Source organism: Macrobrachium nipponense, chromosome 40 (genome assembly GCF_015104395.2).
Source record: "Macrobrachium nipponense isolate FS-2020 chromosome 40, ASM1510439v2, whole genome shotgun sequence".
NCBI lineage: Eukaryota > Metazoa > Arthropoda > Malacostraca > Decapoda > Palaemonidae > Macrobrachium > Macrobrachium nipponense.
In genome coordinates, this window is record NC_061101.1 from 29,141,395 (window position 1) to 29,161,371 (window position 19,977).

The 19,977-nt window shown below is 36.2% G+C and overlaps 1 pseudogene; it reads right to left on the reverse strand.

Annotated features, from left to right (window-relative positions):
* The window catches only part of LOC135212207 (macrophage mannose receptor 1-like), a 79,065-nt pseudogene extending 62,593 nt beyond the window's left edge, over positions 1-16,472 (reverse strand).
* Between the last annotated feature and the right edge of the window lie 3,505 nt (positions 16,473-19,977).

Consider the following 19,977-nt stretch of genomic DNA (forward strand, 5'->3'; position numbering starts at 1 on the left):
TAGTTTAATAAATGATATCCCCCATAAATACAACACTCCATACTTAACGACGGCAATTTTTTGTAACTGAATGTGAGTGAAATCTATTCAAAAACAAACTTGGAAAAAAACATTTTCTTTAGTCGGTTAGCAATAGTTTTACCTGGTTCCTTTTACAAACAATTATTGCGACCAATAAAACCCCACACAAATTAGCACAAATTGGGAGCCCTATTTGGATTTACTCTCAGGCCCATAACAATTAAGCAACAGGTTTTCAGAAATTAAAAATCATATTCGAGATTCCTTTAACAACATGGCTAGCTTTGTTACATCGTTTGTGACATCATTTCGGTCATGAAACGGATATTTTGTGAATTAGTCAGCTAAAAATACTTATTTTTCGCGTTTAATGGAATTTTTACCAATTTTGTTCCATCTTTACTTGAAATTAGAAAGCAAAAGATCTTTGCTCACCAACATATATTCCTCACCTACATATTATACAGTGGAAGAAGCATGTACATGACACCATTTCACTGGAAAAAGGTTTACATTTTTTGTTGTGGAATGTTTTGACTAAAATCGATAAAAGCAAAAACTCCACAATTTCACAAGGGCAATTACGAAAAATGTCGGCATTCGCTCCTTGGATATGTTGATTATGTTTGAAACATGTGTGTAGGGTGTTTGCAGAAAGAGCAGAAAGCATAATTCTATCATGATGAAAATATTTGGCTACACCCAATGATCAAATCCTCAAAATCCTTTGTGGAAAACCTATGCAAAAGTTTAATTGACGTCGTCTATAAGTTTTTTTTTCCAACATTATTATACCCTTTGTGCAGATAACATGGAACTTCCATTTATGAAAGAAATCTTATACTTGGATTATACATTATGCTGTAAAAATGTTAATGCATTAAGTTCAGTACCAGCGAAACAGGAGGGGAGTTGGAGACCCGGGATATGCAAACACAGAAGGGCCATTACCCAAAGTGAAGTGAGTTTTGTAGCTTCGACGTATCGTTGACAGTAAAATCACTGAATCGATTTTCAAAATACCAAAGACTATGCTAGTGTAAGCGTATGAAGACTTAGATAACATCTAAATGTACCTAGCGATTTTTTGGATTTGAAACTTTTGTAAATTAGAAGTTACGAATTAAAGCAGGGCAGTAAAGAATGGAATTAGGCAGCATTATTAAAGTGTGTGGATATGAATCCAGTAATAAACCAGCTTCTTGATGTTTACTATACAGACAGTTTATCTCATAAGGCTCAAGTTCAGTTGGAAGCACCTTTATAACAGGGAATCAATGAAATGAAGTTAATGTATTCGAAAAGTCTGATGTATGACAACAATTAATTATTATTATTATTATTATTATTATTATTATTATTATTATTATTATTAATATTATTATTATTATTATTATTATTATTATTATTATATTATTATTATTATTATTATTATTATTATTATCATGATAATAATAATAATAATAATAATAATAATAATAATAATAATAATAATAATAATAATAATAATAATAATATAAATGAGGCAAAATGGTGAAAATGAAGAATCCATTATTAAGCAATTTTGCTTGGCAATGTAAATTCCATTAAACGCGAAAAATAAGTATTTTTAGCTGACAAATTCATAAAATTTCCATTTCATGACCAAAGTGGAGCCCTTTTTCTTCTTTCTACAGTTTCTACAGTTTATGAATAATGATGAAAGTAACCTAATAATGTCGTTAAAGGAATTCTCGAATGTCGATTTTATTTTGTTCTGAAAATCTGCTGCTGATTTATTGTTATGGGTCTGAGATACTAATCCAAATAGGGCTCCCAATTTTTGCCAATTTGTGTGGGTCTTTATTGGTAGCAATAATTGTTTGTAAAAGGAACCAGGTAAAACTATTGCTAACCGACTAGAAATGTTTTTCCCATGTTCCGCTTGAATAAATTTCACTCACATTCAGTTACAAAAAATTGCCGTCGTAACTAAGGAGTGTTGTATTTATGGAGGGCGTCCTTTATTAAACTACGTAATTTATTTCCATCTTTTAATTTACAAACAACATTTGCATTTTCAAACTGAGGCACACCTACTTTTTATTATGTACAATCAAGAATTTAGACAAATTTAGACATTTCTTTCTTGGACATAATGGTAAGTTGCAAGCAGGAGGATTAGGACGACAAGCATTTGCAGAAACAATATGTCAAACAGTTATGTGCATTATCTTTTCAATATATAGTATGTATGTGAAAAAATAATGTTGTAATGGAATTTTTTAAGAGGTTTGAGATTGAACCCAAAATAGAAAATGGAATCTACTTTGTTTCTAATGTTTCAAAAATTGCGATATGTAGAATTCTTTTTCCAGATAAACCGACCCTCCCAAAACTGTTCCTGACAAAAAAAGAAATTTAGATTTTGGTCAAATATATTTTCTTTCATCTGACGGAGCTTCGGCCGGACAGAAAAAACTAGATGAAAGATATAAATTGTGCAAGAAAAATAAGTGTATTAACATATCCCTTTCTTGTATGACAGAACACAAGTATTTCTTTGGACAAGCAATTAGATAGATGGTTTATGTACTGAACTACAATAAGTAGCCGTAAAATAGATGATTTTGTCATTTTAATACATCAGTGATTACTAGTGTTCGTGTAGATGAAACTGTATGGTTCCTTTACAAAGTTGAGCATCAAGGTTTACAGTGGTGTCGTAAAGAAACGTATGGAACAACAGCGATAATTCTGACGGTAGAGGGTTATAAGTCTATGCAATACTTAAAAGGAAGTTTTATCATATTGGTTTTGCTCAACATATGAGCGCCTAGAAAAAAAATGAAAAGAATATGTCGATATTGCTGGAGGCCAGATTTGAACGGATTAGCAGAATTATTACTTCCGAGCAATTACGTTATGGTTTAATTTAATGGATGCATTAAGAGCTTTAATGAAATTTCAATGAACTTGATTTGCTTCAATGATTGCAAAATGAATAGCACTTGTATTGGTTACTATAATTATCATCAAGCTCTATTATAGAAAGGGGAAAAATTATCTCTCTCTCTCTCTCTCTCTCTCTCTCTCTCTATATATATATATATATATATATATATATATATATATATTATATATATATATATATATATATATATATATATATATATATATATATATATATATACTACATATACATAATATATATATATATATATATATATATATATATTATATATATATATATATACGTGTGCGTGTGTACGACCTCAGATTAGGAAAATAGGGACGTCTTAAGGGCAACTTTCCCCAAAAATTCCCGTTAATACAAATGTGAACCGGATAGGCTACCTGGTGGTTAGCTGACTTTGCAGGTTTGCAGCCAAATCAATATGTTTCCTTGTCCAAAATGTCCCATTATATATATATATATATATATATATATATATATATATATATCTATATATATATACATATATATATATATATGGGTAGTTTACAGATCCACGGACAGATCCTACACTTCCAAAACCATTATCCCAAATGACAAAATGCATAGAATAAAAGTTGTCCAGAATTCCAAAATATACCCGAAAAGTCACTTATCCAACCAATTTACACCAAAATACCATCCGCCGATATTTCAAGTGCGGTAAAAAGGTATCAGTTCGGCATGGGTCCTTTTTTGAAAAGTCGCCTTTGTCCCTAGAAACAATTATATTAATATTTTGTTTCCCCAAGAAAACCCCACAGTGGGTTGTAACAGATTTTGTTATGCCTCTAGCACCTAACACAATGGTGGATTGGTATAATTTTTGTAGGAATATATGTTGCTAAATCCTGTGTGCATAATAAGAAAATCGGTGGTCCTGGTCATATTGTTGAGATTGACGAATCTAAATTTGGGAAACGGAAGTACAACTGTGGCCGAAAGGTGGACGGATCTTGGGTGTTCGGTGGCATTGACCGACAGACACGTGAGACCTTTTTCAAGGTGGTTCCTGACCGTTCTGCCGAAATTCTGATCCCCGCGTTGCTTGATAGCATACTTCCAGAAACCACAATCATATCTGATTGCTGGAAGTTGTACAGCAAAGTCCGGGATCATTATTTTGTGCATAATGTCGTGAACCACCGCGTTAACTTCGTTAGCCCGGACGACCCGAATGTACACACGAACGCTATGGAATTGCAGTGGCATGTTATTAAACGGAATGCGCTAACGAGACACGGTATGCAGAAAGAACTTTATGAAAGCTATTTTTCTACGTACTGTATCCAGAAGCGGTATCTACAAGATGTTCCATGTCCATTTCGGGCGTTCCTGAAATTGATCAAACGTGTCTATCCCCTCAAAAGTCGCCCGACATCCCCCGTCTCAAATTTGATTTCCCAGTCCGAAACAATAAGACCAGTACCTTCTACTAGAACGGCACATGATAGCCCACCCGTTTCAAAGAGGCCGAGACTGATGCCTTCATGTACCCCTTCATTGTCATCGGACAGCAGCGACTCTGAAATTTGAATAAGGTAAGTTGCATATTAATTTTTGTTAGCCTAAACTAGTGTTTCGGTTAGTTCGAAGCCAGTACCGAAGCACGTGTTCGAACAGATCTATCGGCCCCATGGTGGGCACATAAGGACCATGCATGATGCCGCAATTTGTATGTAAACTAGTGTTTCGGTTAGTTCGAAGCCAGTACCGGAGCACATGTTCGAACAGATCTATCGGCCCGAGGGTGGGCACGTAGGAACATACATGATGTCGCAATTTGTATGTAAACTAGTGTCTCGGTTAGTTCGAAGCCAGTACCGATGCACGAGTTCGAACAGTAAGGCCGTGGTGAACGAGGAAGGTGTTTAATGTTACAGTTATGGGGGGATTTATAGCGTAGGCTAGTCGTGTTTTTTTGTATGTACTGTGGCTAATTCTCGGTACCCCTGTGGCTAGCACGCGCAGCGCAACATTACCTCTTGCCAGAACATGCCATGCTTGCCAAGAATCTTTAAATATACGGATAAGGCGCAAAGCGCCGTTCCGCCTTGCCGTAACCCCTGTGGCTAGCGGGCACAGCACAACATTACCTTTTGCCAGAAAATGCCATGCTTGCCAAGAATCTTTAAATATGTGGATAATGTGCGAAGCGCCATTCCGCCACGGCCTTGCTGTAACCCCTGTGGCTAGCGGGCGCAGCGCAACATTACCTCTTGCCAGAACATCCGTGCTTGCCAAGAATCTTTAAATATACGGATAAGGCGCAAAGCGTCGTTTCGCCACGGCCTTAATGACAGCACACATAAACATATTCACCGTTAACAACTAATTTATCAGTAATTCTGGTTAGTGGTAGCCTAGGCTAGTCTCGTTTACATGTAAATTAGTGGTTCAAAGTTATGTATACAAAGTAAGAGGTCCTAGCATCTAATTTAATGTCGGTTAGTGGTAGCTAGGTTAGGGACGTTTTACATGTAGGCTAGTGGTTCAAAAGTTCTGCAGAGTAAGTGGGTTCCTAGGTAGCCTAGCCCACCTCAACCTTGAATGCAGAGTAAGAGGTCAAACTTTTGTATTCAGGGTAAAGGGTCTTGGTCTCAAAACCGGGAATTGAGAGTTTCGGGCGCCATGAAAGTCCGAGGCCGCTTCCCCCCACCCAAAAACCTCGGTTTCCCACTGGGTCCCCCTTTACCGTTTGATGTTTTTTAGGCTTTATTTTCACTGGGTCAACTACAAAAACGTTGTTCTTAGCAATTATACTGTTCCCCTTCTCATTTCCGAATATGCATTGTACCTGTAGTTACTTTATTTGAGACTTTTTCCCACGAAAATCGTCGTCGCGGATCTGTAGTCGCTCCATATATATATATATATATATAATATATATATATATATATATATATATATATATATATATATATATATGTGTGTGTGTGGTGTGTGTGTGTGTGGAAATTAGCGTGTCTATCTACTTGTATCTATGCATTATATGGAAAAAAAAACCACCTTTGCATATCATACTATTAGAATAATATATTGGCCTGCTTTTTTTCTGTCTTACTGATCATAATGCGAGCCATATTTTCCAGACATGATCATCCGTGAACATCTGAGTCAGACGTCTCTATGGATCGGCATGAGAAACGATTTTGATGGAAATTACTGGTTGGACAAAACTCCAGTCACCGTCTTTAACTGGGATTACTATCAAACCCAGCGGTTACAATGTAGATGAATGTGTTGGTAAAGCTTGCCATTTTTTTGTTTTTATTCTATTTTCATTAGATTTCTAAGATTCATCCAATGTGTATCAGAGGCCAGTGGCTGTCAGATACTCAAAATCTTATATCTTTCCCTCCCTTATTGTTATTTGGATGCTGACCAAACAAAGACCCAGATTTATATAACAAATGTAAATACTCTGAAGACGCGGTTCTAATATTCATATAAGAATTTCACACTGTTTCATCTAACAGAATTTGTGGATTTCTGTTTTTTCTACGCAGGTGGTAGATATTGGTATTCTCGAAGCATATATCAAAATATCTGAAATAACAACAGTAGTTACCGTACAAAGATAGTTCCTATTTAGATAAGGATGACTGCTGCTGATAAACAATGCTTGTCAACTAATTGTGCTAAGTTGCGCATACGGAAATTGTATTTCAGTGGCACTGTACGGAGGAGTGCTTTAATTTCCGCTCTTGCTCAGCACACCTACCTGCATGAGATTTTTACCACCTTCTTAGAACTGGATATATCGCAAGGAAACTGAACAGTTTCAATGTATAATACAATATATATATATATATATATATATATATATATATATATATATATATATATATATATATATATATATATATATATATATTTCTGACACATCGGAATCGAACACAAGTTTTTCAATTTAAGGACAAGGACCCGGCCACTGAACCGCAACACGTCATGAAAGCAGTTAGAATCTAAGTTCGATACCGATGTGAGTCAGAAAAATGTACTTCTGTTCCATACGTGATTGCTTGTTGATTACTTACTATATCATATGCACTCAGAAGCGATAATTCGAATGAAATGCTGTAAACTGGGCACTGCTGAGTCGGGGAAGGTGGGTGAAGCCTGTCCAGGCAAAAGCCTTCGGTACACTGATACTTTGACTCAAATTTCTTTTATGACTGAGTGTTTCAGTTGGCAGCACCCATTCTTTCAACTGAAAGACCTCGGTTCGATCAATATGCGTCTCAGAAATTTATTTGTTCCACACGTGATTGGGTAAGTTCTCTCTCTCTCTCTCTCTCTCTCTCTCTCTCTCTCTCTCTCTCTCTCTCTCTATATATATATATATATAATATATATATATATATATATATATATATATATATATATATACATATATAATATTCCTTTTTCCCGGATATTTGCACAGAAAATATACTAGGTACTGAGCTGCAGAGCCCATGCATCTAGACCTGGCGATGCACACAGTGCAGAGGAGCAAGTATACTATAATTTTTCCTAGCATTTAAAGTAATGAAGATATGACTGCCATTAGCCTCATGTGAATAAGATTTCAATACGATCCATAATCCTTCATTACTTTGCTTCATTGTCTTAGGAGACATTGTAACACAACCTCAAACAAATGGCATTCCTTAGGGCAAACAGCTTGAACCATTCACTACTAAAGCTACAGCAACTGTCTACAGTTAACAGATTGAGCTCAGAGATGTGGCTTCCACTGGCCTTAAGAGATAAGCTCATTTGCTGTTGATGGAGTATTTCCTCTCACAAGGGGTATCATCTATTTACTGCCTTGGGTTGCCGGTAATTAGAACATTATCAAGCCAAAGGCACTTCCTAAGTAGCAGTGACCTAGTATTATTCCTTCTACCATCGCAGAGCTTGTCAAATTTTAATATATATATATATATATATATATATATATATATATATATTTCCGTATTTATATATATATATGGTATATATATATATATATATATATATATATATATGTATATATATAGGTACATTAATTTGTATATATATATATATATGTGTGTGAGTGTGTGTGTTTGTTTTATTTGTGTGTGTGTGTGTGTGTGTGTGAATGTATGTAAATTATGAGACACTAGTAATTTTTTGCACAACGACAATCAAGGAAATGATTGAAAAAGAAAGATATTTTTCTGCCAAGAAAAATTTTTGATTTTTTCTTGCAACTTTAATTTCCTCTTTGCAGAAATGTATACAACATCTGGCACTTGGAACGACAAATCGTGTAACACAAGAAATATTTTTATTTGCGAGAAAAAAGGTAGGTGGTTTACGAATCGTCATAAATTATATTTTGCAATTACTCTTCCTCAAGATATTCATAATTATTCATAAGTTTAGGTCAGCGGTCGTGATAGAATGGGGGGTGGGGGGAGATCACTAAATGAGAGGTTGGAATACAAGACAAATTGAAATTAAGAATAAGAAAAACAAACAAACTGTATGATAGAAATGAAAGGGCATCCCAATTCACAATCGTTAGTAATGGTGAGGTAAGGTTTAAATAAGGTTCAAGTACCCTACTTTACAGAGAGATTTACCTAACTCGAGCGCAGACAGGAAATCGGGACTCCCTGTATATGTTACTTTCGAGCCCCGCAACCAGTGCGGTGGACCGATCAAAAACATTATTGACGATGTGACTGAATGACGTAAATGACTGGTGCTTTCTTGGAACTTAACTAAACTTTTTGGGTATTGCTCGTGACGTAACTCGTGGCTAGTAAATAAGACAACAGAGAATATAGATATTATTAGTGATTATGCTCCTCGCTAAGCATGCAATATACTCTTTTTTTTTTTTTTTTTTTTTTCTTTTTTTTTTTTTTTTTTTTGCCCTCCTGAATAACGGATCAAAAAAAAGGGGGACAGGATGCTGCACTCCAACAAACCAAAGATCTTCTGAATTAAGTTTTCCTTACCCTTATGCCCCAATATCGTATTTAATGATAGTGAAGGTTTGATAATAATAGCTGTTACCTTCAGTGCTTATTGTTGAAGATCTGAACAAATCTCAGTTGTTAGTAATCTCTGTATTGTCGTAAGGCTTCCTCCGTTGGGAAATTAAGGATTTAGCGGTTGGGTTTCTCCTTTACCTTTGTAATGTTAGAATGATTAACTGATTGCTTAACAGAAGTTAATACAACTTTATCTAGCCCAAGCCCGTGGAGACACAAGGCAGAAGGGAAGAGGAAGTTGTAGAAAAGAACACCACAGGAAAATGCCAGGCAAAGGGTAAGTGCCAAGCACTTTCTCCTCCTGTTGATTCGGGCATGGTCGGGGCACACAGCGATGCCCGAATCAACAAGAGAAGAAAGCGCTCGGTACTGACCCTCTGCCTGGCATTTTCCTGTGGTATTCACCTATATGATGAAGTCGCGTGCATCTACTGTTATTATATATATATATATATATATATATATATATATATATATATATATATATATATATATATATATATATATATATATATATATATATCACACATATATACATATATAAATATATATATATATAATATACATATATAAATATATACTATATATAATATATACATATATATATATATATATATACTATATATATATATATATATATATATATATTATTATAGATCATCTAGAAACACGGCACGCAGAAGGAAGCAGTCCACTGCTTCTAGTATGCTATGTTCCTTAATGGAGATTCTACATGTAGAACACCTCTGTTATGCAAACAAATGGTCGGATTTCCAGATCATCTAGAAACACGGCTCGCAGAGGGAAGCAGTTGGACCGCTTCTAGTATGCTATGTTCCTTAATGGAGATTCTAGATGTAGAGAACCTCTGTTATGAAAACAAATGGTCAGATTTCTAGATCATCTAGAAACACGGCTCGAAGAGGGGAGCAGTCGACAGTTTCTATTATGCTATGTTCCTTAACGGAGATTCTACATGTAGAAAACCTCTCTTATGAAAAACAAATGGTCGGATTTCTAGATCATCTAGAAACACGGCTCGCAGAGGGAAGCAGTTGGACAGCTTCTAGTATGCTATGTTCTTAATGGAGATTCTAGATGTAGAGAACCTCTGTTATGAAAACAAATGGTCAGATTTTCTAGATCATCTAGAAACACGCTCGCAGACGGAAGCAGTTGGACAGCTTCTAGTACGCTATGTTCCTTAATGGAGATTAAAGATGTAGAAAACCTCTGTTATGAAAACAAATGGTCGGATTTCTACATCATCTAGAAGCACCACTAGCAGAGGAATGCAATCCACTGCTTCTAGTATGCTATGTTCATTAATGAAGATTCCACACATCGAAAGTCTGTTATGCGAACAAATGGTCGGATTTCTAGATCCTCTTAAAACACCTCTTATGGAGAGTGCACTCTTGGCATTGCTTAAGGTTCTTTGCAACGTGCATTTGGCCCCTAGCTGCAACCCTTTCTCTCCATTTACTGTACCTCTTTTCATATCCTCATTCTTCCATCCTGCTAGCCACACTCTCCTAACAAATGTTTCATAGAGCAATCGATAGATTTTCCTCTTGTTTTTGCCTTTCAAACCTTTCACTGTCATTTGCCGTTTCAGAGGCGTTGGACCTCAAAAGAGGCATTATTTGCCCATTTCTGTGGCTTATGCTATTAAGAAGGTTGAATGGAACCAACCAAAAGCTAATTATCATACATATTAATCTGAAAATACTTCCATACACACCCAGAACAATATATTTTAATAAGACGGATTTCTTCAGTGAGTCATAGTCAACATCAGCAGGTAGTATTAGGAATGGTGCCATAGGTTTAAACGATTATCTTTTAATAAATTTTACAATTTTTGTTGTTCAAGGTTTTACAAAGAACGGTGCAGGAAAACAGAACAAAAACAAACAAAGAAAACCTGGGTAAAAGTACGGAAAAATTCAAAAGTTCAGCTTGTTTGTCAAAGAAAATCTTTACGCTCCCAAATGTTCAGCTTTATAAGGGTATTTTAAAAAAAGTACATAAAATCTGAATATGACGGAAAAAATCAAAGGGAACCCGTTCATTAAAAGCCAAAAAATTACACAAGAAATAATAACACTTACCCAGTGGTTTTCGTCTTGGTCGGATAGACTGTGCGGTGCGTGACTATCAATTGGCCTCCCAACAGGGAAATCAAATTTGTAATTCTCTTGCGTTTTCTGAAATTGGGAAAGCAAATAAACGCTTTAATTCAAATTTTGTATGAATTTCTAACCATTTCCGTTAACAATTAATCTTACATATGGACAAATATATGGACTCGCTATAATAACTGAATGAAAACAAAAATGGTAATTAGTTAACGCAATCAACTTTCAAGTTCACGTAATTCAAGGCCTTAAAGTAGATCTAGAGGTATTTTGCGGCAAGTGGGGTATGAATGCTTTTAGTACCTCCAGAGAGTAGCAACCTGGTCCCCTATGTGCAACTGGTCCCTGTGGTCCAGCCGGTAGTACCTAAATTTGGGCCATGAGTTCAAGGTACAAGCAAATGCCGCACTTTATATAGACACCTCTTGAGTAAAAGCTATATCCACTATGAAAAACTATGGTTTTGGACAACAACTTGCCTCGACTACGGTGACCAAAAAATATTACAGTTCTATGCCATGCGCTCGACAGGAGAATTAAATTATCTCATTTATTTTCTTTCATGGAGGAGGACCTCCTCATGTGAATGGAGGCACCAGAGTGATATAATCATAGCTGTACAATTTTCCCTCCGTATTACAATATAATTATGTTAATACTGAAATATCATCCAAGTTTTTAAGGTATCCTTTTGGTAAATACAAAGTGTATAAAACTGAGAAACAATAACAAAGAAGTCCACACAGAGCGTAGAATTATAATGAGAGGATGAGCAACAACATCATTTCAAAAAGAAAGTTGATGAACATGAATAACGTGAATAGGTAAACAGCACAGACACACACGGAGCGTGGGCTTATATCATGAAATGAAATAACTACTTGCTGAGGTGAACTGAGGTCAACCATTGACACCGATTTCGGTACGTCAGCAACTGTACAAGCAAAATGCATTCATTAAAGCAGTTCCACAGAGCTTTGGGGGTGAATCTCGACCTCCATTACGTGGAATTGTTTCCGCAAATTTCTCTTGGCTTTCCCAGTACGTTCGTTGCACCCGGTTTTCGCGCCTGTATTTGGTTAGAATTTGATTTCCTTTTCTAAAATAATAATAATAATAACTTCAGAATTCTAATTGTAACACTCATCGGTGTATATATAAACTACGTCTTCCGAGTACAAGAGTTAGCCCAGGTGCCAAGAATATTCGGCATAACAGCTGCTTTTCAACTTAAGATATTCATATCAGTTAAATTATATGGCACGTGCAAATCTGATACAGACGTTAATGGAGCCAAACCCGATGTAGAGGAAAACGAAAAAATCTTTCTAGCTGAGCTTGATAGTAAACCTCCACCCCCACCTACTTTACTATTATTATTATTATTGTTTATTTTGCCAGGATAATTGCTCTTGACTAGGAGCTGGCGAATAAGATTGAAAATAAAGATTTTCAGGGTAATAAATCAAGTGATAAAATTCTAAACTAAGTGGATTAAAGCTTTAACTAATAAAAAGAATAAACATTTTGCTTTTTGAGATGAAGATTGGGTAGACATTGAATGGCGACTATCCTTTACAACTTCAAGTGCTAACTATCTCCTAGAGATGAGAATCACTTCAATGCTTACTATGTTTTGGAATGGGGGAATTAGCATTTGCATATTTCATCACCACGAGCTAAGGAGAACCTCGCCGAGTCCATCCAGTTTGTAATTACATGGCAGTGCACACTCTCTCTCTCTCTCTCTCTCTCTCTCAGCTGCAAACCATAACAGACAACTGAAACCTAAATACCTAATGGACGTTTTGGTTATATTGGAATTTTTTTTGGTTTTTTGAAACATTGTCACTTGACTGCCCATTCACACGGTTCGGGAACCGAACGCTGTTAATTCAGTTTAGCAGTTGAACGCGCTGCCACTTACGCTACGAGAGAGAGAGAGAGAGAGAGAGAATGTATTCTCTGACCTCTCTTCCATCACCCCGAACACATTATCACCACGTGAAATGATTATTATATTAAATAAGGAAAACTAGTTTTGTCGATAAGTATGAAGTTTGTAGATGAAGTAAAAGTTTTATAATAAAGGCCAATAACCAAAATCCAAACGTCGATATTAATTTCCTTGGAAGTTACCTGCTGTGTGTTTATTTTTTCAACTTTTTTCAGGACCAGAGTACAAGGGAATACCAGCCACCTCCTCCTCCTGAAGGTAAGGCTACACATTCTTCAGGACCGATAGCGTCCATTTTTTAACATTTATCTAAGTAGGTTTTTATAGTTAAATTTTGATTCTTTCCACACCAATTATGAATGAGAATCGTAAAGATGCGGGATACTGACCACAAATCAAACTCTGCCTGAACACATAATACATCATTTACACACACAACACACATATATATATATATACGACATTATGATGCCCATAGAATTGCTTGTATATATATATATATATATATATATATATATATATATATATATATATATATATATATATATATATAGTGTGTGTGTGTGTGTGTGTGTATGTATGTATATATACAGACACGCGCATGTCTGCGGTGTTATATTCATATATTTTTGTGTGTGCGCCTAAATAAAGACAATGCACTTTAGCAATACGTCAAAGAAGTTACGAGAATAATAAAACATGTTTTTAGCTACCAAGAATTCCAGTGAAGGTACAATCCAAAACATTTAAGAAACCACTTCTGGTCTCTTTCAGTAGGAGGATTTTGTTTATTTTCTGTATCCGAGAGAAGATGCGCTCAGAGAAAGTTCAAAGGTTGTTGACCTTGTCAACTGGGATGCTGCTTGCGTCAGGACTTTTAAACAATGAAGCCGCCATCTGACGTGAGATTTTCTCTCACATGGCAACTAACCTCCTTTCTCTCCTACGTCCTAGTTTATTCACTTTTTTGTCAAAGAAGTTTCGTCTCGTATCTTTCTACAATTTTCAAGTGGGTGGTTGTTATATTTCTCAATTTCCTAAATTTTATCCAAGTTTATTCGTTGATAAATATTCCTTTTCCATTATTGCTCTTTTTTTATAGTATCAGCAATATCATTCCTCTTAAATAGGATGCCTCCACCATTCGAGTTAATTTCATATTGAGTCTCCTTAATTTTGTCTACATTATTATTATTATTATTATTATTATTATTATTATTATTATTATTTTTTTTTTTTTTTTTTTTTTTTTTTTTTTTTGCTCTATCACAGTCCTCCAATTCGACTGGGTGGTATTTATAGTGTGGGGTTCCGGTTGCATCCTGCCTCCTTAGGAGTCATCACTTTTCTTACTATGTGTGCTTTTTCTAGGATCACACTCTTCTGCATGAGTCCTGGAGCTACTTCAGCCTCTAGTTTTTCTAGATTCCTTTTCAGGGATCTTGGGATCGTGCCTAGTGCTCCTATGATTATGGGTACGATTTCCACTGCATATCCCATATCCTTCTTATTTCTATTTTCAGATCTTGATACTTATCCATTTTTTCCCCTCTCTTTCTCTTCAACTCTGGTGTCCCATGGTATTGCAACATCAATGAGTGATACTTTCTTCTCGACTTTGTCAATCAACGTCACGTCTGGTCTGTTTGCACGTATCACCCTATCCGTTTCTGATACCATAGTCCCAGAGGATCTTTGCCTGATCGTTTTCATATCACTCCTTCAGGTTGGTGCTCGTACCACTTATTACTGCAAGGTAGCTGATGTTTCTTGCACAGGCTCCAGTGGAGGGCTTTTGCCACTGAATCATGCCTCTTTTTGTACTGGGTTCTGTGCAAGTGCCGGGCATTCACTTGCTATGTGGTTTATGGTTTCATTTTTCGTATTGCACTTCCTACATATGGGAGAGATGTTATTTCCGTCTATCGTACTTTGAACATCTTGGTTTCTTAGGGCCTGATCTTGTGCCGCTGTTATCATTCCTTCAGTTTCCTTCTTTAGCTCTCCCCTCTGTAGCCATTGCCAATTGTCATCGCTGGCTAATTCTTTAGTCTGTCTCATGTATTGTCCGTGCATTGGTTTGTTGTGCCAGTCCTCTGTTCTTTCTGTCTTTTCTCCTGTCTCTGTATATTCTGGGTCTTCGTCTACTTTTATTAGTCCTTCTTCCCATGCACTCTTTAGCCACTCGTCTTCACTGGTTTTCAGATATTGCCCCAGTGCTCTGTTTTCGATGTTGACGATTATTATTATTATTATTATTATTATTCTTATTATTATTATTATTATTATTATTGATCTAATCGGTGTTGGTTATCATCCCGTTTTACATTAGAATGAAACGAAATGTATAATGACATAGCTACCCGTTTACTCCTTAGAAATTCATATAATCACTATACTTTGCTTTAGAAAATAAAAAAACGAACATTAATACCTGTGACGTAGAATTTTTTGCTCACCTACACGATCTTGCAAGACTGTAGCTATACCTATACCTCCACGCATCTGGCTTCGTGATTGCGTGCGCATCCTAACTAGATGATGAAGTCTATTTCAACATGTTTTCTTTCATGTTTTAGCCTCCTGTTTGTAATATTGTCATAGAGTACAGCTTCTTATACCTACTGCTGGGGTCTAAGTGCTAAATAAAATGATGAAGTCAGGATTAAAGATGATGAAAAATAAATAGGCAAGTCAGTGTTGAACTGCTTCTATTCATGCTTAGAGCACAGTCTGTAATATTACCAAACTGCAAACCAACCTTGTATTGTCTCCATCCACATCACTGCATCTGGATGTTATTAATAAATATATAGGGTAACAAATGCACCTGTCTAAGAAGCACAGTAATTGGTGCACTTAAATGTACAGGAACGATATGAGAGGCAGAACTTCACAGAGCGCAAGAAGCGATGAGAATTAGGTAGTGGATTGTGTGCAACGTCTAAATAGTTTAACTGTCATTTATTTAACCATATCAATGCTGGCATTACCATTTTTGTTACGCAATAAGGACCATGTGCCTGGGTTTGTACTCATATACATACTCGCATGATACAGATAGACTGTATAGAGTGGAAGCTAAAAACCTTCGACATCTTCACTATTTTCTCTTAGAGATAGGATTTGTTTATACAATATACTGTATTGCCTGACAAATAATTCATGACAAAACTTCGGAACTGTAATGCAGCGCAGATTACAAATGGACTATGAATGAATATGTTTTCCAGTACTTTGCCCAGATGGATGGTCGCGCTACAACAACTACTGCTATTATTTCTCACCTGATGAAGTTGGTCTTGGGAAGAGGCCAATTCATGGTGTGAAAGTAACATTAACAGCAAGCTGGCCTCTATTGCCATGATGTTGAGAATGACTTCATTAACAGTAAGTGAATTTTATACAAAATGGAATTGTATTTTATACAAACAGACACATGTAATACAATTAAAATCACCATTTCCTTTTGCAGTAACTTTCTTTGCCTACACTAATCAGCTTTGATTTCACAACAAATCAGTCAGTGTTTTTTGGGGATTGAACTCTTGTGCAAAATAAACCTGGTAACCAAGTTCTTGAGATAACCAACCTATAGACTGCATCCCACATTAATTCTGCTGTTTGTGTAAAATAGATAGAGATGCCCAGAACATCACTTCTTCTTTGTGCTCGAGCTGACATCCAAAATTTTACAAACTCTAAACTGCTGCTAACATGAATATCTTGTCCTTTTTTTCTCTTTTTTTGTATGAATTTACACAGCTCGATTTTTGTAAGTTTGAAGAAAATATATTCCAGCTTACTTGAAAGGAATGCGCTATGACCGTCACTGAAGAATTGATGGGTTTCTCACATCTAGATTCCTTTAATCATTCTGGTAATAGTAGTCTGGTTTCAGAGGGAATTAACTTGAATTATCTGATATGTTTTTCAAAGGAAGCGACGTGGGTTTTGCCGAGATTACCTAATATAAGCTAGTCATAATGAATTTTCCTTCTTCTCAGAGTATCCTGACCTACTGAAACTCTGGGCCATCAAAGCGCCAGTCTTATCTCTATTGCACGATTTTCTCACTCCTTAACTTTCTTTATCTACTAACGTTCACATATGCCCTAGAAGCCAATTAGCATTATCTTCTCAAAGGAGCAAATTTATAAAAATGAAAAAATTCTCTCTGCTTTCCAACACAGAATTCGCTTCGTCAATGCACAGCAACGTTTGGTTAGGATTGCGCGATGATAACCATGGGAACGACTGGCACTGGATAGATGGTACCGTCTTGCGTGAGTACACCCAGTGGGCACCTGAACAACCAGACAACGATGGTGGTATTGAGCACTGCGGACAGGTAGGTCAGAGAAATAAAAATGAAAGGAATTAGCTGGAATATTTGATTTGACTTAGGGAAAACGGTATGGCACCAAATTTACATAACCTGGAAAGAGATGGCGCCGTAAGTAGACATGGAATGACTGGAATAAAAGAGAATGGGAAGTGTCGTGAAGGCGTGTTTGGAGAGGAACTTGATTTTGGAAATAACATTGTTTTCAACTGAAACTCATAAGGATATGTGGGAAAGACGGAATGGTTATTGAAAGTGTCTGCTAAATTATGTATTAGTACAGAGTAGGTGGATGAACAAGCTGATAGATGTAATGATGAAAAGAATGGCTAGAGGTATATCTTACCATTATTTCGTTGAAGAAAATGTTAGAATAGATATAAGTTTGAGATGCACGGCATAGAACGAACATGTCTACAAATGTAAATAAAACAAAATTAATTTGTTAAGTAAAAAGGAGAGCAAATGTAAAGAAAAATTGATGAAAAATGAAGTATGGCTTAAACCTTGTCAGTGTAAGCAGTATCTGATGAGCACGAGCAATTTAAGGATGGGGCCATAGAGACCGAAGGCAGTATTTGTGGGTATAGGAAGCAGGAAGAGGGCATCAGAACAGTAACTGTTATGACAAGAAAATAAGAGATTTATTGTGGAAAAAGAGATTGTTTGGGATACAATTCATGACAAAAATATTATGTAGAAGTGTAAATGAGGATTGGATGTTAAGAACAAAGCGAAAAAAAGGCAAGTAATGAGAATGGAGAGGTGAAAGTGAACAACAACTTTAAGGAGAATCCACGTTCCACAGGGAAGTAAATACAAAGAGAGAATTAAAGAGAACATGGACTTCAAAATAATAGATGCAAATGCTGTTGCTGCAATAAATGACATCTTGAGCCGATGGAGGAAGTGTTTTATAGACCTGTTCAATTTGAAAGTTCAATATGAGAATCAGAGCTACATAAAGCAAGTATTGAATGGATAAGCATAAGTCTATAATGACTGATATATTGACAAAGGAGGACCTAAGGAGGTCGATCAAGAGACTTACAAATAGAAGACAGGTTATAAGTGAGATGCTGCAGTAGTAACGGAAGTGTGGCTGAATAGCTGACCAGGGTGTGTAAGGAATGGAATGGAATGGAATACCAAGTTTAGTTCAAAGGCCAAACATTGGGACCCTAAAGGTCATTCAGCGCTGGAAGGAAAATTAACAGAAGAAAAGACTTGAACCGCTGTGACAAGAGGAAAAACCTCGCAGCTGCCACTATGAAATAATTGTTAGGAGAGGGTGGAGAGCAAGGTGGAAGAAAAATAATATTAATGGACTAATGAAAGGGGTTGCAGCCGGGGGTCGAAGGGGCGCTACAAAGAACCTTTAGTAATGCGTACAGTGCACCCAGTGAGGTGTACTGACGGCACTACCCTCCCCCCACCCTTACGAGGAGCGTGAAGCTAAGGCTCAAAAAGCATATAAAAGAAGAACTATTTTTTTAATAGAGATAAAGGTTTATGTCAGCATATACTGAGGAGAGTGTTTCATTTGGTCCACAATGTAGTCTGAAATAATGTGTTATGACTCCAATTCTGTTTGGTATCTTTATGGAGAGTGCTGCAAGAAGTTACAAATAGGACCTTTAGGTAGATGCAAAGTTGTGCAATGATAACATAAGATACTGAATGGCTGATGTTGGGAGATAGTACATTACCGACTTGAGACTTTGAACAGAAAATGCAGAAACTCGAGAAATGAACATGAAAAGGTTTGCTACTGGAAAAATTGAAGAAAATAATTAGTTTGGTTATGAGGCCAAATTCGATCAAACGTGAGGCTTGTTATTATGGAATAGCTGATGAATGGAAGTTGTTGATTTGTTTAAATATTTAGGGTTTTTAAATTCTAATGAATGACAGATGACAGTAGGATGTGAGAAGCGATGAGTCAAGGAAGTCAACAGGGTGACTGGGGTAGATTGGATGATTTATAAAAGTCAAGGTAGGAAAAGGAATGATATATCGATCATAGGAATGAATTAAATATTGAATTAAGGCCAAAAGCCAAAACCTGGTACTAGGTAGGGGCCGAAGGAACTCTGCAAAGAAAAGACTGTACGACAATATTTTGGAAGGAATGTACTACAATTCGTAAGAGAAAGGAGATGATCTGCTAGAAAGTGAAGGGCAGCTGAAACTGAAACAGGTAATGGAAAAGGCAAGTGCCTTAATTTCCAGAGAAGCTGGGTGCTTTCATGGATGTGTATGTGTTCGATGCTACGATCATGAGCTTTGTGCATAAGACATATGATGCGTCTAAAATGTGTAAGTGTTCTTCACAAGGGTTCGCCCAAGATTTTATAGTTAAAGTATGGATATGAAAGAATGTACCACGTCTTCCCTGAGTCCACGCCGTGTTTAGATGAACACATCATGAAAGCAAGAGACTTACCACACGAATTGTTGAGTCTAGCTTTAAACAGCTTTCGTTTTCTGTAACACTTTTAAACGAGAGTGGGTGCAATCACAAA